This window comes from Rhea americana, unplaced genomic scaffold (genome assembly GCF_003343005.1).
Source record: "Rhea americana isolate MKP2758 unplaced genomic scaffold, rheAme1 scaffold_48, whole genome shotgun sequence".
Lineage (NCBI taxonomy): Eukaryota > Metazoa > Chordata > Aves > Rheiformes > Rheidae > Rhea > Rhea americana.
In genome coordinates, this window is record NW_028186623.1 from 1,184,655 (window position 1) to 1,207,180 (window position 22,526).

The window sequence follows — 22,526 nt, forward strand, 5'->3', positions numbered from 1 at the left end:
ACACCAGGGAAGAGGCCTGGAAAGAGAAATAAAAGAGAGAAGGAAGAACAGTCTGACCGCACGGAGGAGTCCGGACGCTGCCACAACCCTACTGAATCACGGCTCTCACGGCCTGGACCGACGGTACGGGCGAAGGCGAGACAGGGAATAAACGGACCGACCGACGCTAAAACTCAAGCTGGCCGCAGGCCCAGGGCGCAAGCAGAAGCCACTCACCTGCGGTGGCCTCACCCAGCCGCGACCGTCCTCCCGGCGATGGTCCTTGTACAGCAAGTGCAAGCACCAGCTGGGATCTCGTGCGACGTGGAAGGGTTGGACATCAGAGGTGGTTCAGGAGTAGTCCACTGGCAGTTTTAGTAATGTCTCCAGAGCTGTAGAAGTTAATGAATCTGTAAGGAAAAAAAAATAGAATTTTTTATATCAACTCTGCCAACTATACGTGATGTTTAATAGGACAGYTATCATACGTTAAATACTGGCGTGATTAAAAACATATTTATAGAGGATTAACAGCTCCATAATAGCTGCATGTCTGCTCTGAGGCTGTTAAATCTCCAGGAGTATGTTTCTAATCACCTATACCGTAACTATCTTAATAAATCTGAATTAAAGGCATATTTGGGAGAGCGTGGATTCCAGGCTACATGCACCTGGTGGGTTTGCGTGGAAGGGAACGGGGCAAAAACGCAGGACCAAGAGGGAGGAGACGGACAAGCCCTGCTCGAAGCAAAAACACCTGATGCCTGGGGAAACCCGGGTCTCGGGCCGCCCCGGCGCGGGAGGCTGCGAGGGTGCCGGCCGCGGGCTCCCGTCCCGCGCCGCGCACGGGCGCCCTGGGCCRACGGGGACCCCGCTGCTAGCAAAACGCTGCGGCGAAGCAAAGGTATTTAGCGAGAATAAACGCCGAGGCAGAGCCTGAAATGTTTATTTTCCAGCTCCAGGCCATCCGTCCAGGGACACCGCTCCGTTCCAGCGAGCCTCCCTCTGTTTATAGCAGATGAGTAATGAAGCCCAGATTGTCTTTCCCCGACGGATGTTGCAGTCACCCAGGGCAAGCACGAATTCGGGCCCGATCCCCCCCCGCCCCGTCCCACCTCCGTTCGCAGCCGCCGCGCCATCCCGATTGGCCTGGGGAACGGATTTTCTTCCCCTTCCGCGCAATCAAACCCAAGGTTTATTATTGCTCGTTTCCACGGGGTTTCCCTGTTCCCCTCCCCAGCCAGCCCGCTTTCGCCTGGGACCTCCGGCAAGGCGGGAGTGGGACCCGCGCCGCAGCTAGCTCGGAGGCGGCCGAGGGCCGGACGCCGCGACGAGCGAGCCGGCGGGGAGGCCCGGCCGAAGGCGAGGCGGGCCGAGCCTGCGCACGCCTGCTCCTCCGCGGTCCCCGCGCTTCGGCAGAGGCGACGGCCACCCGGTAACGCGGAGGCGGCGGCGCAGCCGAGCTCCCTCGCGCCGGGAAAGCTACGCGCGGCTTTCCCCCACGGAGGGAAGGGGGTTTGCGACAGAGCCCAGCTCTTCCCCCTCCGAGAAGCTACTGTAAAACGCTGCAGACTGCTCAGTGCTTTGAACGGGCTCGCACGGCGCGGCGGAGGCAGGGACGGCGCGGCCGCGCGAGCCCGTCGCTGCCGAGCGGCCGGGGGCCCTCTCTCGGCTCTCACCGCTGCCGGGAGCCCCGCGCGCGGCCGGGCACCTCCGCGAACCGCCGTGTCCGCGGCCGTCCCCGCTCCCCGGCGCAGCCCCGCCGCAGAGAGCGCCCGGGCAGCGAGCGCCCGCTGCGCCCAGTCGGCCCCACCACCGCAGCGCCGCCGGGGCACCGCGCTGCGTGAGCGCCGGCAAGCCCGAAGGAAGCGCAGAACAAAAATAAAGGAGCCCGAACGATAGCGCTAACAGCAAAGACGCGTCTCTGCGATGGCAGAACGGGGCTGGATTGAAACCATCTTGCACGCGGCATCAAAACAGTGCTGTCAGATCCCCCCCAAGAACGGCTCGAGGCAGCAGCAGTTGACACGTTTCCCCAGCACTTGAAGCTCAAATTGAAAACCTGCCATTAACATTAAAAAGGAAAAAATAACTTTTCAAAACTCCATACGTTTATATTTTTTTTCGGCCTTTCCTTCTTTCTGATTCATCCTTCTGATATTTTGCTTGGACTCCAACCCTGCTGCATTCGTCCTTCTTCTTAGCACATTTTTGGGCTGCTTCCACCATTGTTCTTGGTAGCTTTTTTTTTTTTTTTTAAAAAAAAAAGGACAAAAAGAAAAAAGACATGTATTTAGATATACAACCTGGTCTCGTTAAAAATCCCACCACTGGAAGAGAGAAAAGCGTGCGCAAAACTGAGCCCGGCCAGCGAGGCGGGCAGCACGCGCTGCGGGGCCGTGCGGGGTAAGCCATGCTGTGGGCTGCAAGCCTTTGGGTGCCCGGCTCGGGGTGCCAGGGCTACCGCTGTGCCAGCACCGGGGGTGGCATCCAAGGGCTCCGTCTTCCGCGCAGCGACGTCTCCCAGAAGCTTCACCTGTACAAACAGCGTGCGTTTTCCGCCTCGATCCCCGTTTCCTCCCCGTAGCCCCCGGCGGGGCTGATAACCGTGCTCCAGCGTGGGACCAGCACCCCGATCTTCCCCGAGCAGCGCGGCAGCAGCCCCAAGCACAACCCGAGGTCGGCGGGCGGTAAGCGTTTCCTTAAACCTTGCAACGTACCCAAACGCGCTTGCAGCTAGGGCTAGGGGCTGCATCAGCCGCGGTCGCCCCACGCTGAGCCCCGTCCCGCTCGGTGCCCCTCCGCCGGGCCTGGACCCACGTGCAGACCRGGCCCTGGCTGCAGGGGGGCTCGGGCCAGCCGGGGGGGGGGGACACAACAGTCGGTACGTTTTGCCAGGGGTGCGCGGCGGGTTTGAAGAGCCTGGGTTTAATAACGCACGAGTGCTCAGCCCGCACCCAAACGTCTAATTTTGAAAAGGCAGGTTGGAGTCCAAGAAGCACTCGCGGGCCTTCCGTAAACGCACTTTAATAATCRCCACCAAGAATTTTAATACCGAGCGAGCCGCCTGCCAGGAAGCGCGTGTAGCTGTCAGCTGCGGAGAGCGAGCGCCTCGCGCTGCTGCTCAGCACCAGGAGCCCCGCGGCCGCTCCGTCCCCGCCGCCTCCCCTCCTCTGCCGCGGGCGCTGCTGCCGGCTCGCCGCGCGCAGCCGGCTACGGAAGGGCCAGATACTTAGATTATGGGAATAACGGGGCRGCTCTGCTAGCTCTGGGTACGGTTGGAAAAGCTTTTCCTTCGTAATAAAGATTAACAGGATTAGGAAAAAAAAAATCCTCCGATGCATCAGGTTTTGGTTGCTGCCACAGGCAAAATACCCGATTTGATCTACCCCAAACCCTCCGGCCTAACCACRGTGGGAATTGCCTTTTACAGCCTTTTTCCCAACAGCTGAGAACGCTCCTGCCGGGGCGCTGCCCGTGCTGCTCCAAGCCCCGGCAGCCAGCGAACGTGCCCCCGGGCGGCCGCCGCTCCGTGTCCCCCCGCCGCCGCTCGTCCCCGGCGGAGGAAAACCCWACGGTCAAAGCCTGCGGCGGGAAGCGCACCACCTTCTTTCCCGCCCGGAAAAAAGCCCCAAGCTTTTATTTCTTGTTGGGAAGACCTCTGAACACCGTTTCCTGGCGCGCCAGCCAATTATTCTATTTATAAGTCAGGTCCCAACGGATTGACGAGGGAAGAAAGGGGAAAAACCTCCGATCTCGCGAAATGAAACAACGAGATTACAAATAAACGCACCAGCTGGCCTCTCCGGACCTGACTTAGAGCGGGCCAGGAGCGCCAGCTTTCCGACAGGAACCGCACCAGCACCGCTGCTGCTTTGGCCGTCCCTTGTGAAGTCCCTTCCTTATTTATTTGCTTGGGATCAGAAAAGCTGGTGGAAGCCGCCCGGCAGAAATACCAGGGCTTTGCCAAGAAGGGCTTTGAAGTTTCAGCACAAGTTGCCTTTCTACAGGCGCCCGAGGTGAGAGAAGAGGTAGAGAGAAGGTCATTTGTTCTTTAGGAAACCCCCCCAAAACGCTCCTGAGAGCTGAAGGGGCCTTTTCACCCCGCCGCAGCTCGCAGGGGGCCGGCGGGAGGGAAACGCCGGCTGCGCGATTAAGTCGCGTAGGTGCACGGACACCCGAGACGTCGGGGCCGGGGCAGTCCCGAAGGTCAGGACACTTAGGTTCAGCGCGGCTGGGTGGAAAAGCGGCAATTTAGTAACACTGCGYGCAAAGCTAAGGGGGACGGCCGCGACTGCATCGAGCCCCCGTCGGAAAAAGCGCTTCTTTCCCCACGAGCCGAGCTTTTGGGAAACCTGGGACCTGCCTGCAGCGGGCTGTTTTATAGAAATCTCCGTCTTTGCCGCATGCCGCCCTGGGCGGCAGCTTGCAACGAGGAGCCGCCCTTGCGAACGCTTTGCTGTTGGATCGTTTACTAATAAAAGAGCAGAAGCGGGAGAGCGCCCTAAAACCTGGCCCTGGAGCACCGCGGGAGCCCGCTCCGCACGCCGCGGGACCGAGGACGGGCTCCAGGCACCCGCGTAGCTCGCGGCAGGCTCARATCACGGCGCTGCACAGCCGCAGAGCCGCCGCCGCCACCGCTCTCCCGGGGCTCGGCTTTCCACCAGCCCGCCGAGCGAGATGTTGTACCTTGTTTGTGTTTCTATGGTATTACCCTGCCTGCTGGCTCCCATCCTGCAACCGCCCCTCCCCACAGCTAGCTCTCGGCAGGGTTAATTTCTAACATGAAAAACGGCCTCCCAAGAGCAACTGCGGTTGATTTAAAATAATAAAAATTGAAATCTCAGATTTGATGACTAATCCCAGGAGACCAGCTTAAATTAGCGCTAACCAATCGGCCGCAAAAGACCAGAGGAAAATTCCTGCCGGACTTCTCTCCTCGGTCCACTCCCTGGCTTCATTTTCCATCCCCAGCTCCTTCCAGGCTGCAAACATATACAGTGTTGCCGTGGCAACCCTGAGACGAGATATACGTATACGAAAAAGTGAGACGCTCTCCTTCCTCGGTCATCGTTGGGAAGGCGGAAAACATAAACCTTTTCTGTTCTTAAGGTGATGCCAGCCCGCACCCAGGCACAGCCCCACCTGCCCGAAGCGCGCGGGCTCCGGCTCCCACGGGCACCTGCCCGCCGCAGCCYGAAGGAGGATGCGCAGGGCGTTCCCACGCTCCGCACTGCCCTCTCGCACGCACGCAGGTGCTGAGAAATTGGGAGATTTGGGCAAAATTGCAACGTGGTGCGCACACAGAGGTGCGCTGCTTATTCCTGCGCCTCCCAGGAGCCGCCGCGCGTTTGCGAATCCCCGGTTTAGAAATAAGCCGGCTTTTGCGCTCCGGCCTGGACCAGACGCTGYGCAGCCGAGCTAACGCACGGACACCATCCAATGGTGTCTCGTCTACACTACACTCGGTCTCCGAAAAGTTCCTGCGTCTCTGGGCTTGCCCAGAGATGAAAACCATGCAGAAATTAAGTACACTGGGACTTCAAAGCCGAGCATCTATTCTAGAGCCTGATGTGTCCTCAGCTGTCCCATCCTTACGCCACCGTTAAGTCCTACGCTTGCAGGGTCTGTGCCCCGCAATCCTTCCCGGTCGTGGGAACGCTCCACAGCCCACCACCCCCTGGGACGGCAGGGCAGCTGGCTGGGGCGCGGGGACCGGGGTGGGCAGCTCCTGCAGCGATCACCACGAGTCCTACCCTTCTCTAAAACCCCTCTTAAGCAGGCTTTGGAGGAGCGGCCGCATTCCCAGCAATTCCCTCCCGCCCTTAGCWTTGCTCAGAACGAATCCCAGTCCTGCACGTTACGTCTGCTTTATCAGCAGTTTTCCTCTCCCAGCGCCCGACCCTTAAGCAATAAAAACGCCGGGTCTCGTGAGCGCCGGGGGACGTCTTGGCCGCAAACRGACACGATGAAAAGATCAGTTCCCCCCACTCCACCTCGGCACCAGGCTGGACTTCCCTGCAAGCTCTGCTGCGCRCCGTGGCTATCGGCGCGCTCCCTGCTCAGACGTTTCCCATCTGGAGTCAATCGCTTAATCGGTCCTCTGCACCGTGGCAAGCGCCTGATTGATTAAAGCACGAACAACTTAGTACAAATAACAGTCGCTCGAAGTGGGGCTCCAAAACAGGGGAATTCCTGGGCGAAGAGGGCCGTTTGTCTGGGTCACGGACGCGACTGGTTTTCTTCCAGCCGTTTACGGCATCCTCCCCGGAGCCACCCAACCCGCGCTGCGCCCAGGCAGCGCTGCTTCTCTTCGCGCGGCCGTGCACCCTCAGCTGGCACAGCTCAGGGRTATCGGCGCGTTTCGGGGAAATCTGGGCAGGCACTGCTGATTATCCGGTGACGTCCCAGCAGCGAAGTAACGCGCAAAGGGGCTTTAGGTCCAGGGCAGCCGCTGCCCTGATGGAGCAGCGAGAAGGACCAAGCTGCCTTAACACGAGCGAGCATGAACTGAGCTGCARGCTCTTGGGGAGCAATTCCTTTAGCTTGGCCACCAAGTCCTTTACCTGAGATGCCATAAAAAGCTTAACGTGAAATTCTAGCTTCCTTAAAATCAGCGCAAGTTTTGCCACAGGCCTCTGTAGAGGCAAGAACTTGCCCCTCGGTTCCAGGTCCACCACCACCTTTTTCAATCAAGGRCCGCTTCTGAGATTTGCTCCTACCAAGCAACGGACGTCCTCGCAAGGAAAACCCGCTCCGCTGTGTCAGGGCCGTAACCAGAGTCACTCTCGGGCTCCTCCATCTACCTGYCCTCCGCTGCTACGTAACCGAGTCCCGCAGCACAAGCACAGTTTGCAGAGCGGGGAAGGCAATATCACCACCCGCTGCTGCGACGTCCCGGGAAACTTCCTTCAGGGATGGCTTTGACACGCAAAACYGGGAGAGCCGAGGACACAGCGTCAACGCTCGCGAAGACTAAGGCCATGCATGTTTTGCCAAAGCGTGAAAAATATTTATATCCCAATAYAAAGTGCCTGTCCTTCTCATTTTAATTTGCAATTCCCTGCACGCTTGGGAACCCGAACTGTATTTGCGGAAATGGTTGCTAAGGTAAGCTGATTTCTGCCGTTAAAATGTGCCAGTTCTGGGGCGCAGAGAAGATGAAGTGAAAAGAAGGGTGGGGAAGAGATGATTTGATCTGCTCTTTAAGCAGTAACAGCTTCAAGAAAAGCCCCAGAAACTGTAATCTGCAGGGTGGAGCAGGATTAAGATCATAAATAACTCCCAGGAAAGAAAAACGATGCCCTCTTTCACGTGCTGGTAGCGTGTTATCTTTAAGGCCAACGATGGTTAAAAGAAAAGATAAAATAACCGTCTCCAAACATCACCACCTTCCATCCAGAACATCTACACGGATTTTTTTTTTTTTTTTAACCTGGGTTTTCAGCCCTCGCTGTTGCTACGGCTGCAACGCGGCCACCTTTGGGCTGGAACGCAGCAGCGGCGCGGGCCCTCGCTAAGGGGACGGGACATTTATACTGCTGAAACGACGAGCCAGAGGCGCAAGGGCTGCGGCCACCAAACTTGCTGGAAGGGACGCAGAGTCCTGCGTCTCAGGGCACGGGGCAGGCTGCGGCTAGCCCGGGCCTGGCCCGGTCCCGGGCTCCAGGCACCGCGCATCATCGTCCGCGGGCGGAAAGGGGATGCCGCAGCAGGCGTGTGCTGGATCCGGTCCGGCACCGCTACCCCCCGTTCGCCGCGTTTCTGACAACTCAGAGTCCTGGATGCCACCGCAGGATGAGTAACGCGACATCCCGTTCCACCCCTGAGCAAGCCTCTTCCCGGGAAAGATTAACTGATAAAGGCTCGAGATCAAAACCATAAATCCCACCCCAAAGCGAGGGCTTCGCTTCCCCGATGGGGACGGTGCCAGACCCCGAGGGCGGCGCTGGGTGCTCCGCTAACGCAGGAGCTGTCTCCTTGCTCTTGCTGGTAATGCTGACGATGGGCAGCGGTCCCGAAYGCTTTACATCTACAGATCGATCCCTGGGAGTCGGGAACCGGTACCCAAGCTAAAAAGCAGGTGGAATTTTAGGTAGTTGGGATGTAATTCCTCAAACTGGAATTTGGGCRGGAGTCCAAAACTAACACCCCCCCACCCCCTCTCCGCTTCCACTCCGGCAAATAGTGCCAAGGGCTCTTTAACGACCGCGAGTGGTCTAGGCCTGGGTTAATGTCTTATCCATAAGTTATTCAGTATTTCCTTTTAAAGACAAAATAGTTGAAATACCTCTCTTTTTCTCTTCAAATTGCAGTCGTGGCGGCTAAAAATGCAGCCTCTGCACTATTTCCATATGTGGCACCGACACGGAGAAGTGTCCATTTCATGGGAGTCCCACCTCTTGAATTTTTATGGGAACTCCAGCGTTATCAAGTTTATAGCAGCGCTAATACCCACAGAGATAAAAGCAGCCTCCTTGTTATCATCAGAGCTCAGCACGGCTGGGAAAAGAGACTCCCTGGAGACTGCTGGTCATGTCTCCGACATCTCAGCGTAGCCAGGCAGGTTTTGGGTTTTTTTTTTTAAGGTTTTGTTTTGTTTTGTTTTAATGCAGCCACATCTCCCTGCCCTGCCAGGGAGGTGACATGCGGAGCGCCGACTTCCAGCTAGAGCTCCCCGGGGAACCCAAGCCTGAGAACTGGTCTCGAGGCAGCTGCGGTAATTGGGATTTTGTGCTGAAACCGTGTCCCACGCAAACGCACCGGGCATTCGTGCGAAACGAGAYGCCAGCAAAGCAAACCCCGTCCCAAGCACGTCCCCCCACCTCAGCAAGAGGCAGAGCAAGGAGCGGTGCYATTCCTGGGCGCAGCGTAAGGCGAGAGCGGGGGGCTCAACCAGTACACGCAGAAAAGCGTTAGGGGTGAAAACTAATTTGTCAGCTTGAAACGGTATCGCAGACCAAAGAACGCTCCCAGCTAGACCTTTGCAACATCCAGGAAAGGTCAAAGTGCTCTAAGAGAATTAGTAAGGTTGGACCTAACCTATTATCTGGGTTCCGAACATCTTGGAAAACTGCGAAAGTCGAAGGGCAGGTCTGGACCCTACCCTGACTCCAGCCTGCTCGGGAAATTATGTCTTATTCCTGTGGCAAAGTTTGATTAACATTTTTTTCCCCTTAAGTTCTTTAGACCTCTGTTGAGGGAAAAAAAAAAAAAAAACCCACAGAAACACACACATGCACAGAAAAGCCAAAAACATTTGTTTTTTGGCACCAGAGCTTCTCTTGGGAGGCTAATTCCCACATAACGGATCTCATTGCTGGGAGATAGCTTTAGATACGGCAAATGCAGCAGGCAGACTGAGCACTGGAATGTCCTTCGTGGTACGGAGCAGACAGGGTTTGGCGGTGGTGACTGTAAAGGGAATCCTTCGCTGAGACTCGAGGATGCAGACTAACATCAGGGTTTTCTGGCTCCCAGCGCCTAACRTTTTCCTAAGTGCCAAAGGAGCCCTTAATCCTAAGGGGATTTGAGGCTTAGTTGCTTAAGCAATTTAGAAACGTGTCCCGGGAATGATTCTCGCATCATGTCAGTGCGAGGGCGTGCATTCGAACTGGCTTCGGTTTAGTGAAGAGGGACACCACCGATCATCTCTTTCCTGCTCCTGCAAGAATTATTTCACGTGGATCCTCGTAGGGAATAGGTCTCCAGACAGATGTTGCCAGCAGGGAAACAAAATGACACGGTTTGATGCCTCAGTTGCACTCAATACTATAAAATTTATATATATCCATACAAGCACATGCACCTCTCTCTATCCCTCTACATATGTACATAAACAGGAAAAGGAAGGAGATATCATATTCCTGGAAAAAGTGCTCAGTAAACCCATTTCCCCTTCAAGCAACTGGCAAAAACATCAAGTATAAGGATTAGGCAAACGATAACGAGTAAGGCTTTGCAGAAATTCCTGAYGGGATTTTTTCCATGGGGAGATCCCTCTTCTGTGGGGGCTGCAGAGGGAGATGCTGGCGGCATTCCCACGAGGAGGCCCTGGAAGAAGCAGGCCCCGCAGCGCGTYGCATCTCTTCCGACGCCTTCCTCGAAAAGCTATCCCGCTATTTCCTTCGCGACAACATGCACAGTGATCCCGCTTTTCTACCGCGCTTCCCGGAGGAGGACTCCAGGGAGCCGAGCGCTGCCGCCCCGCTGGAGCGCGGCCGCGTGCTTACCGCCTCCCTCTTGCCGTTGTGCATGCTGAACRCAGCTCTAAAGCAAATAAGTAGAGGGGAAGAAAGCGAGAGAGGGGGGAGAAAACCCAATCCGGGCTCTAAAAGCTGAGCTTTGTGTGTTGGGTTAAGCCCAGCRTTGGCCGTAAACGCCACCAGTTACTGCTTCAGGTGCACTCGGAGCGACTCGGAAAATAAAGGTGCGTACTGTGCTCTGAGCCTCTGCTCCGGGTATTTACGAGCACAGGATCCCCCAACAAACGCGGGGGGACCCACTAACAGGCCAAGGGCAAAGGAAAAAAAAAAAACCTGCCCGCGAGCGCTGTGTTTTCACGCGCTGCACGTCGGTTTCTTGCCTGCTCGGACACCGCACGTGTTCCCGATCGGCACCAAACACACGAGCACGGCACGCAGCACACGCAGACGGGTCTCCGCCAGCCCCCCGGCCTCCCATTTCCCCTGCGGCGTTTTACAGATGAAGGCTGCGTTTTTGCAAACCGGCAAGACCTCCCGCAGCTGCATGCGGGCACCTCCCCGGCCRCGAGGCAGCGCGGTCCGGGACTCCGCAGCGCTGCTCCGCTCCTCCCATCCCGTCCTGCTCCGGTCTCGCCACGCTGGTGCCSGGCGGGCGAAAAGGCTCCCGGCGGCACGATGCAACTCTCACGAGAGCGGGGATCGGCGAGCTGTCACGCACGCTGATGGTGAGCACTGGGGTAGCCGATGCGGGAGAGCTCCAGGCTACCGCTCACGTCCCGCGAAGCTCAGGCCTGGGGAGGAGCACCAACGTGTGTCCTGCTCCAGGGATGCTGGGGAGAGCGGCTAGCAAGATCCACGTCCTCTCTTCCCCAATTATTGCTACTGATAACTCAATCCCCCAGAACGACGTGTACGGAAGGCGGTTTTTCAAAAGGAACCTAAGAGAAATAACACTCGAGTCCCATGCAGAAAATTAACCAACAGGAGGCCTTTCGTTTCGGCCAGCAAACGCTCAGGCCCTGCAACAGGGATTTGGACGAACAAGAACCAGGAGCCCAATCTACCGAGACCTTCGCACCAGAAACTCCCACCGGGATGCAGTTTACCTGCCGTATTTTTGCATTTCTCAACAGGAACAGCAGCAAAAGGCCTGGCTTACGGCTCTTTGATATGTTTACAAGCTCGCCTAAATGCCAATCTGCATTTGGAYTGACGATCTGGGTCACTGCTGAGTCTGTCAAGAAATACATTTTGTTTCTGTGAAAAGTGTCGGTGAAAGAAAAAAGTCTTTTGATATTTTGCTTTAAAGGTTTTCACGYTTCCTTTGAAAAAAATCTGCCAGAAGCCTGCCACAGGAGAAATATCCAGCTTGGATGTTTCTAAAAGAAAACTTTTATTTCAAAAAATATATTTTTTTTCTCCCTAGGATCGCCCTCATCTCGTCTTCCCCTCCCTCTGCTTCAATGGCAAATTGTTTCCATCCCCAGATTAGCATACGCTCAGCCCAGATTAATTCCCTCATTTCTGCCAGGCGCAGATTTAGTTTCAGTGCAGAAGCCAGTGGACCTAGACCGAGAAGATCGCACAGTTCTCTCGTTCAAGGCGCTTGGCTACTCTCACCCCGCGCCGAGCACCGATCCGTGCCAACGCACAGCCCTACCACGCTGCCTCCCTACTTTTAGGCCCTTTTGTAACCATCGTGGAAACGAGGCACGCAGCAGGCCGAGCTTCTCTGTGTCCAGTAAAGAGACTGCGTAATTATTGACTGGTGCTGGTAGACCCATAAACAGCATCAGGCTCCTAACTGGGACAATTATGGATGTTATTATGGACGATCTGGAGTGTCATGTGTGGGGCTAGGTGGGATGTTTATTTTATGTGATCCAGGTGGGGGATAGCTAAATTTGGGCTAAAATAAAGTGGTTGCTAAAGTCAGAAGGYTGGCTGAAATCACCGGGTTCAAACCTTCACCCTACCTGACCCTCGCCAAGAATGCAAACAAGGCTTGCTCCTCRCTGGAGGACACCCTGCCCAGGAGCTGTTCCATGCAGGAGCTCCCTCCAGCTGGTTTTCCGGAGTATTTCCACTATGTGCAAACAATTAAATAGCTCTTTGGCCTCTGTTGCCCTGTGGAGCCCATGGACAAGCCCTGGCTTTACTACTACAGGGGCTAAAAATCCAAAGAGCAGGCCTGGAGAGATGTAATAACTGCTCTGGTTCATTGAGTCAGTCAAGGTTTGGGCTTAGACCACTTTACTTCTAGGCCACAACTTGTCAGACACCTCCSTGACCCAGGGCCACCAACCCTGCACGCTCAGCCGTGACTGCTGAGGTTTCTGCAGTCACCAGGGCCCAACCACTAAATACATCATGYAACTGTCTGCACCGTGACACATGAAAGCAAAACAACAGGCACAGAGGAGAGCAGCTCTTTAAGGGTCTCTTCATTTTGTTTTCCACCCTGCAACATGCAGCCACACACCTCCTGCTCTTTCTTCGTTGCACTTCAGCGAATCCCTGCCTTGCTCCACAGCCCCTTTCTCCTACCTATCAGTCACAGTCCTACCCTGTGTTAGCAAGAGATTTCCCACATGCGTGGGCACTTCTGGCCCCAGAGCTGTCAAATACAAGAAACTGTACCAAGATCTTTACAGRAACAGGAGTCAGAAGTATTTGGGGAATTGATCTGAGACATGCTGGGGCTTCCCTATTCGRCACTCCACATGATCCCATACACCACCCATCAGGAGCACTAAGCAACGTGGCCGACATCCATCACATGCTTGTCCTCTCCTCTCCCCAACTGGAGCAGAAAGGCAGCGGAGTATCTAGTTGTGGAATATGTTAATAATTATAATTAYGACCATAAACATCATTAGGCCTCAGCATATCTTTGGCATTGTAGACCAAAGTGGAATCTGGCCCRTTTCTAGGCCATTTTAGCAGCACAACTGGAAAGGAGAGGAAGCAATGGGTGAGACCAGGCAAGAGGGTCCCAGCCCTGCTCCTCAGTGGCATGACTTCTCTGCCCCGCTGCTTTGCCAGGGGAAAGCAGAAGCTCTTGCCTGCAAAGGGCTTTGGACTCCCCAGATGAATGGCACTATTGAAAGRCCTTTTACTAAACATATCTATGGCTCCAAATCCCTACACAAATGATTTTTTTTTTGGATGCTTTGAGTCACTGGTAAGAGTTTCCCCTGTTTTCACCTTCCCAGTAGCTCCCAGCAACAGTAGCAGAATGCTGTCCTCCTGCCAGGCTAGCCAGAAAAACAGGAAAGGCCACAAAAACGTCCCGAGAAAGGTTTCACACAGGGCATTCCTGCTCACAGCCACCCTCCACCAGCACGCCCAGGGTTTGCTGTGYGCCCAGGGCATGCTGCAGGCAAACATCTCAAATTTGGAGAATTAAAAAACAGGGGAAGTAAGGGTGGAGGGAGTCCAGACTTGGCATCTCAGGTACAGCTGTGTGACATTTCTGCCTGAAACATTTCTGGAGAAAGACAGAGATCTGCCAGTATCAGAAAGCGCTGTGAGTTCACGCTGGCTTTGTAAGTTGTTTGTTCTAAAGGAAAGGGGGGGCAGCTAGGAAGAAATAAAACTATTCCAATCTTGACTTTTCAGATGAACCAGGGATAGGTTCGTTTCCCTGCATACCTACGTTTTTTTTTGACTCAAAGGGGACTGGCATTTCCAAATTTTCATCTTTGGAATTTATTTAAAGAAAATCAAAACAGAAATGGAAAAAAAAATAATAATCCCTACAGTCTGAAGCAAGTYTTGATTTGATAAGAAACACTTCAGATTTTTTACTAGCTGAGGAAAAYGAACAGAACGATTTGGATTGAACCACAAACACTTCTCTAGTTATTAAGCTTTTAGGAATTGCCAGCAAACCACAGAAATCATTATTCACACAGGTCAAGCTTTGTATATCYGACCCGGGAAACCTCGCAGAACGCAGAACTTAAGACCTCCTGAAAATTACGTCAATCCAAGCTTTTCAGACAGGGTCCTCACAGTCACCAGGCACTTTTTAAAAGTGTTAACCTCAACCTGAAGAGCTGCAGATGCCGTGCGTGGTTCCCTTATAACCGCAAATCTGTACAGTGGAGCCCAAGGCTGGCTCCAAGACTCACTCACAGTGGTCCTGGGCACCTGGGTGCTGATGGGGAAGTTTGGGTGGCCCTTGCTGCAAAGGGCACCCACCGAAGAACTGGCATCCCCACAACCTACCAGGATTAAAGCAGGCTTGGGGGGCCTGGAYGCTGATGCAGCCGCTGTGGCATTGAGGGAGCCCACCTGAGATGACGAGCTGGCAGTTCAGAGCTGAAATACCAGAGCAGGCTGCCAAAAAAGCTCCAGAACAAGCCAAAAAAGCCAGCTGGGTCCAGGTAGGAAGCTCCATCAGGTTCCTTATTTGTCCCCAAAATATCTGAGGAACATCCAGCTCTGCAAAGCTCAGTTGTCTAACTTAAAGGCAGTGCCTTTAATTTTTTTTAATACGTTCCGATTAACAAAACCCCCAAATATTACTGCCCTCAGAGTGGATCTGCCCAATAAGAAAAGAAACTACAGCATTCAGGTGAGAGCAAGCTGGCTTCCCCTGCAGAAACAGGAGAGCAAGCACAGAGCTCATACCCGTAATTTGAGCAGAGCTCAGTTCTGAGCATACAGTAGACGTGTGGCCTCGGTGGCCAAAAGGGGCGGGTGGGGGGAATGGACGCTTTCTTGACTTGCCGTTTGGGTCATAAGTCACTGATCTTGTGGAGAGTTTTCAGAAAGACCAACCAAAAACCTGCTTCGGGTCAGCTGATACTGTTTCCAGTTTAAAACAGTCTTCCAGTTCATTTTGTTATTTTTTTTTAACTTAGTAGTTTATTCTTCTAGTTTAGTAGAACATTTTATTCTTTTCGTTTATCAATTTTTMAAAAAACATTCCTATACAGAAAGAAGGGTCAAAAGGGTTTATTTTGAAAAATGCCAAAGCAAAACATTTGTACATTCAAGAAATGACTCCTTTCTGGCCAAAATGTAGTTGCCAAATTAGACCGGTATTTGTGAGTCATTTCTCTACCACATTTTTTAGTGAATTTACTATTTGTCAAAATGAAGTTAACGTGACTCTAATGAGAACAAATATACATTCAGTTCACGTAAACATAATGGGCAAAAAAAAAGGTATTAAAGAGGGGCCTCACTTGCCGTTTACTTTGCTCTTTCCAGCATCGATCCCTGCACAAACTGGCTGCTGAACACATCGGCCCAGAGATAAAGTACATCAGAAACCCAGAGCCCTCCCTTGCTATACGTATTTCTATAGCGAGGCGTCAAGAGATGCAAGCTAGTCCCACGGAGCAAAGCTATTCCCGTAACTTATTTCAGCAGACATGCTTTTAGGTTTACTTAAACTTCAAAGCGGGCTATGGCAAATGCAATTTTTCAAGGACAAAACCATTGGCAACATGCTAGCGCTGGGATCTCTCTTTCAAAGGCGAGACAGTCTAGCTGTTAGCAGAATCTTAATATATATTTTTCTTCCCTTCCAGCATCACCACTTCAAATGGCCGTACTACTTTAGAGAGACTTGCTCCTCACTCAGATTTTCAAGAAACTGGTTGAAATAAAACCTTCCAACCTAAATAAGAAGAAATGGTGCATGCGAGCTGCCAAGTGCTAAATCACAGGCCCTGCAAACCAGAGTGAAAAAGGGGGTTTTCTGAAGCCTTTGCTTCCAGTTGGGGGGTGGAGGGGAAACGGTGAAAACAACAACGAGAGGTCCACCCACCACCATGAAAAGCACARCATCTCCAGCTTTCAGACTTAATAAACTGCACGTCTGCATGCTTGCCATCTCCAGATAACTTGTGGCAGCTGCAAGGAACAAGCCCAGCACTCACTCCAGCCATCGAGCCCCTCTCACCGCTGCCGCCGCAAAGGGGCTTGAGRCCAGAGGAACAAGAGGAGCAGCAGCAAATCCCTCCTTAAGATAAAGAGGAGATGGCACCTCCTCTCTTTAGTACTCAGCTGCCCTGCTTGGTAGCTGGTTTTGAGTCCCTAATTTCTACTTGGACCAGTCCATCCCTTCCCTTTCACCAGGTCCAGACCTTGCAAGAGGACCTGGAGCTGCACGTTTGTGCTCCAGGTTACAAAACATTCCTTTTTGGTAATGACATTCCCTTACCCTRTTTGACTCGGGGGCAACTCAACCACCCCAAAGTTGCAAGAGATGYGCGTGGCAAAGCCCCCAGCTCGCCAGGCAGGTTTGGCCCTGGGGGTTTTTGCATCCATCAGTCTGAGCRTTCAGGCAGATCAACGCTGAGGCAATTTAGGGTTCCCACTGACCACAGAGGCAACGTGAGACACAAAAAGAAACATCGCAACTCAGACAGTTGAAATTCCTTTTAAGTCCTCGTGTCTAAAGTTTCCCTGTTGGCTGGGTTAAGTCCTTCAGAGGTACCCAGCCTATAGGAAATATTAGGATTATGGGATTTAGCCTGGCTGAACTGGGGCCAAAGTGACTTGCCAAGGTACCTGAGCAGGATACAGCTCCGCTATCACAGTCAAGTGCCTGCGTCACAAGACCAATCCTCCTCTGTACTTAGTAATTTCTTTATGCAGTGTCATCTGTCCGTCCCACCGACCACAAGCTACCCACTGAGCTGGACGGACAAGCCTCTCCCTTTCTGGGTGCGTGCTCGCAGAGCGCGTGCCTTCGACGAGTAAGGGGGAAGAGGCATCTTCCCTTCCGTTTCTTCCACGGGCTTTCCTCTCTCCAGCRGCTGCAGGCTGAAGTATTCCTGCAAAACTCCATGCTAGATTTGCCTAAAAAATGTCCATTAARTTATTTTTTCTAGCAGAAGATGGTCTTTTCACCACCATAAAACTGTTCRCAGAAAGCATTCGATTTCCTCAAAAGCGTTTGACCTGTTTTATTGGAAAATGAAAAGACTAAAACCTGAGTCTTATGACCTCATGGTCATAAGGAGGTCAAAATGAGGAACCTCATTTTGAGCAGAACATCATTAAGGTTTGGTCATTAAAATCTGACTTTTGTTCCCATGACAGTCTGCATTTTCCCTTTTTTCTGACTGGCTTGAATTTTATAGCATCCATAAGCACATCACAAATTGATGTGTTTCCCTGTACAGCCAGCACGTGGACCTAAATTCTGCATTCAGGCATGCACATCAGCCCAGATCCATGCTGCACAGCCTCCCTGGACAAAGGCTGAGGTTTTCAACTGGCTTGATATAGAATAAAAATGCAGTACTTGAGTAAGGTTGTACTTACAAGGCTATTAGAGAACACTACAAGGATAGAGTTTCGTGACCAAGGTACAACCGGCCCTGTAAGGACACTTCTCTGGTTCTGCTCTTTGCAGGAGAGATCTCCTTTCCTGATAATAAACAGAGGGACCACRTGCAGTCCAACGCCGGTTCATGGCCACAAGCATCAGCCTACAGTGCAGACTTCCACCTCAAAAGAGGCAGCTCTTCCAAGCTTTCTTTGAAGCTTTCTCTTGGGTCTACTCCATGTCTCATATCTGCAGGTCAGACAGAAAACAGAGTAGCCTCTTGGAAAGAGGGAGATGACTGCCGCAAGCACAGAGATGCTGTGGACACCAACAGATCCTGTGCTACTCTCTAGCTCCCTGGCTTTCAGATTAACTCATCTAACTTTGCACTACCTAACATCAAACACATGGTCTTTCTCCAAATCCTTCCTCGTACTCTGTTGTTACAAAACAGGAGAYTATCTTCACTAAGACTGATTAAAAAGAAAAGAAAAACACACACTTGCAGAGTTAATAGAATACAAAGCTTTAGATTCAGCTGTTCTCTGAAAATAAATTTCCATCTCCCYCAAACTCCCTGAAGCTCTGCAGCTAACTAGCATTTTGGTCCCTCCTGAATAATTCATGTAGTTTCCCAGAGTTGTTGTTTTACTTCTTTTCATGAAGGCAGCCTATGAATACACCTGTTTGTTCTTGATTTTGTTAATGAATAATCCTGAATTAGCCATGAAACGCTAAATGGCACCATGATCTCATCAGGCATTAACCACGCATGAGACAAGCTTAGCAACCAGGCAAAACATAGCAGCCCAAGCTGGAGAACACTTCAAAGATGGAGTTTCTGAATATTTAGCAAGGAAACAAAAATATCTTTCTTAGTGATAAGGACATCAGCACTAGGAGAGATGAAAGAGGCTCGGATCAAATGGCAGCTCTGTGCGTAGCACKAGGGGATTTCACTCCCACCCTGACAAGTTTCATCTTACTTGGCTAAATCTCATTTTTCTCTTCCACTCTTTTTTCCTTTTCTTCCCTGCTGTTTGTGTCTTCTTCCCCATCCCAGGGCTGTCCACTGCAGTGAAGACGTTCACAGGACGAGACTAACATTTTCAGGTAGTGCTTTTCCAATGGTGTCACACGCAGAACAGTCCAACCTCAGGGAATTTTTACTGAATATATAGTCAACAAGCAGAAACTTCTAAGCACTGATCTGGGTACTGAGAAAAAATATAAACAATTTAGCACTTCAGTAAACAACACTAACGCATAAACAATTTATACCTGACATCAAGGGGATAGAAGGACTTTTGACCAACTGAAGCCCAGAACCAAAACTAAAAATAACACAATAGAAACCAATTCTGCTTTTCAGGCTAAAAACTAATTTCTGCTGTTGGAATCAGTAAAAGAGAAAGGTTTGACAGCTCCAGCTTTTTATTTGAGAAGTGAAAATTTTCTCGGAAAAGAGGGGCAACATTTCCTGACCGACTGCGCCTGCCYCACAGCGCCCAGGCTTAGCGCTGGGATGGGGAGCATCTTGAACAGACCCATGCAGGCAGCACAGGGGGTGACATTCGCCCCCTCCGTGGTCCCCCAGCCTTTCCTCACCGGGGGCTGTTCAAGCCAGCAGCGCCTCTGCAGAGCATCCCAGCCCCATGCTGCTGTACCTAGGACCCCGACGGGTGCACAGCCACCCTCGCTAGCCCCGCTACTGCTGCTTCTGACTGTCCCGTTCCCGTGTTCAGGAATGCAAGGGCCAAATCTGGTCTGTGTGGGGGGTGGCAGCACCCAATATCTTTGTATTAGCTGAAAGGGCAGTTGAGATGGAGGAGGAAGGCTGGAGCATGGACCTCCAGGCGCAGGACCATCGTATTTCACTGCTAGAGATCCCATGAGCTACCTAATCCACCCTGCAGCCTTGAGAGGGGGGTAAGTGTTTGCAGATGGGCAAACTGAGACACATGGAGATTTAGGCCCACGGCCACGGAGTGAGTCAGTACCAAAGCCAGGATTAGGATTTAGGAGTTGCTGGCGCCCACGGCTGGGCTGAGCGCATCAGACCACCCTGCCTCCTGCTGCTGCTGCGGCAGGCTCGGGTTTCTGCTCCCAAGGCCCTGGCCGCCTCCCTACCAGGTGGCGATGCTCTCTGGCCGACGAAGGCCACCCTTCGCTACAGGCACGGATGCAAAATCTGAACAAAAGGAGGGTGGTTTCAGAAGCGCCGAAGGCTCCTAGCCCCAGCTGACTTCATTCAGAGCAAGGTACAAGTGAGATGCTCTTAAAATCACCTTTGCACTGACACTCCACGGCTGGGATCAAGATCACCCTTCCCAGCACTGTGCACGCACATGGCTTGCAAGCAGTTTTTAACAGCATCAAAGAAACAGCACTGGGGAAACTGAGGCACTGAGCAAGTCAGAGGCTTGCCCAGGGCRAGAAACAAAGCCTGCGGCAGGACCAGGCATTTCAGCCACAATAACCCAAGCCTTAATTTAATCGCAAAACCATTTCTGCTCTCTGCCCCAGGAGCCTGGTGTGCTTCATTCTCGTTCTGAACAAAGCAAGCATGAGCTGTAAAATAAGGATGGTTTACAGTTATCTAATCATCAGCTTTTCAGTCCCTAGACACACTGGAGCCAAAGATTTGAGCCCTACCAGGATTCAACACAACGTTATTTTGCTTTAGCAGGTTCCCTTTTGATGAGAGCTCTAMACCTCAGTTCTGCTCTGCACCAGGGGTGCGTTTTATAAGAGTGAATAGACAGGTAAGTAATTGCAGCCTGGCTCCAAATTGTTTCTCTTCCTGCACTGTTTTGAGGCTCTGAGGTCTATAATCTTCATCTTCTGCCCAACAGATGTTCTTATACTCCAGGTCCACATTCTGCAAAGTACTTGAGCATGTCTACACGTGCTTTGCTAAAACGGGGCTGCAGCAGGGAAGAGGCTGCTAATTTCTTATTTATAGAGGCCCTCAATATAGCTCTCAATTAACTACCAGTTAGCTGCCCTCTACCAGTGAACCCTTATCCATGACCTGCCCTTTATGCGTTGTGTGTTTGTGTGTTCCTGTTTACAACTTTACTAACAAAACCCAAGCGAGTTYAGCACATTTAAAGAAAAAGTAATTTTTTCCCTTGACAGCATGGCACTACTGGCACAGGTATACAGGCACGCACACACGTGYGCACACACACACTCGCAAAGCAGTCACCCTCCCTTTGCATTACTTCTGTGTCCTAGATACACACATGCACACACGTACATATATACATTATATAAAACACAYTTATACCTTGTCCTATAAATACTTCAGTCCCTACACGCATGCACAAGACTTCCTTCACAGCTCYGGTCTGTGCGCTTTTAGTTCCAAGCGACATGATCCAGAAGCTCCGAGAGCAGCTGGGTTTCAGGCCAGCAATCCCATCTGTTCTGGCCATGATCACACAAGCAAGAGCTGCCCAGATCCAAAGGAGCGAAACGGAGACGTATTAACTTCCAATCTGTAACGCTTCCGATAAACACCAGCCGGGGACGCACCCCAACAGTCCTACTCGCCAAGCTAAAGGTTGCCTCGTGCGTCACCACGGGCTTGTCCCCGCTCCCCTGTACTTGAACGGGAACTGAGGCTTCTCAGGTAGGAAAAGGGCAAATATGGAACAACCTCGTCAATRGAGCAAAGCAGAGATTTTTGTATCTGTACAAATCTAAGGTTGGTTTACGTCTCTAGAGTCACAAGGGTTTTATTCTCTCTCAAATTCCTCCTGGGCTTAAGTTTGGGTTTCTTTATGATGTGGACAAACAGCTAACTATATAAAAGCAGCTCTTCTCTTCAATTATATTAAGCTTTGAAGAGATCTACAGGTCTACCACCCAGTGCAAGAGGTACTGCCTCTTGGCAATTGTTTTATATGRCCATTCATGCTTGCATTAGTATATAAATCACGACTTTACAGCTACAGGCAGTATTTAAAGATTCAACTGGTGATGCATCCAATCTCTAAACTATTGGTTGTTCACACAGCCAAGCGGTCCGTGGCTCGTTTATGGATTATAAAGGATTCCTGCTAAGTAGCAGGCTTCCTAATTCRCAGAGCCAGGATTTGTTAAGTCTCCTGACTTCAGCCTAATGCCATTGCTTCTCCCTCTCAGTCTCATCATCCTCCTGCCTTGTTCTCTGAAATCTTTCCTAGTGGGTTCCAGGCAAGTCAGACCAAAATTTTACTTACTCATCAGCAAAGTTTGGTTCTCTATCCTAGCTCAGGATTTTACACCGTGGAAGTTTGGGAGCACTCAGACAGTGAGTTTTATTTTTTCTACCATCTATCTGAATAAACACGCCCTCCCATTTTATTTGTCTCATATTTGATCAGGTTAAATCTCCAGAAACGGAGAAAGCTGCCCAAGACGCACACTGAATGGTACGTTGCCTACGTACCATTACGTGGTCAGGGAGAAGCACTGTTCAGAAAAACTGACTGCCACCAAATGCCATTTTCAGAGAAACTGCTGTGAACAAATCCCAGGGCAGTGGGAACCTGCCCAGGGTGGAATTAGAAAGTGGCTATAAATCCCTGCCTTTCTCTTACCTTCTCTCTCTCTTCRGTACGCGGATAACTCTTTACTGCATTCGTTCAGCACCCCTCACAAAGGGCGCTGATACTTCAGAGCCTCACTAAAAACCRCAATGGACCCGGAATAAAGGCAGAAGGGGGGAAAAAAAAGCAAACAAACCCATCACGGTGTTCTCTTCTACAAATTATTTGTTATCTCCTTGCCTTCCTAGATGAAGGCATGGCTCAGAAAAGCAGTAGTGAGATCAGAGGCTAATGCCACGTCTACTTAGCAGTGCTGTTATGCTTGCTATTTCAGGAGGCCTTGCCATTCCATGCTTTGCTTTTCTACYGGAGCCAAATATTTATGGTGTTTGAAGTAAATAGCTTGTAAAAAGCGGAGGTGGTAAATTTGTTTTGCTTGCTGAAAAAGCTTTGAAGCAAAATGCCTTTGGCATGCAGTSTATGCAGAAGTCCACAAGCCCAGGGCAGAGG

The 22,526-nt window shown here is 51.8% G+C and overlaps 1 long non-coding RNA gene across 2 annotated transcripts in view; it reads right to left on the reverse strand.

The window, feature by feature from the left end:
• Window positions 1–22,526, reverse strand: part of LOC146589086 (uncharacterized) — a 110,282-nt gene that overhangs the window by 43,107 nt on the left and 44,649 nt on the right. The window contains exons 1-2 of one of the 2 annotated variants that reach the window (XR_014897249.1): window positions 8,270–8,366; window positions 217–389 (exon numbers count right to left, since the gene is read on the reverse strand). This is a non-coding gene — a long non-coding RNA (uncharacterized LOC146589086). Of the gene's footprint in view, window positions 1–216; window positions 390–8,269; window positions 8,367–22,526 lie in introns of those variants that run through there. The other variant, XR_014897248.1, reaches the window with a different exon arrangement.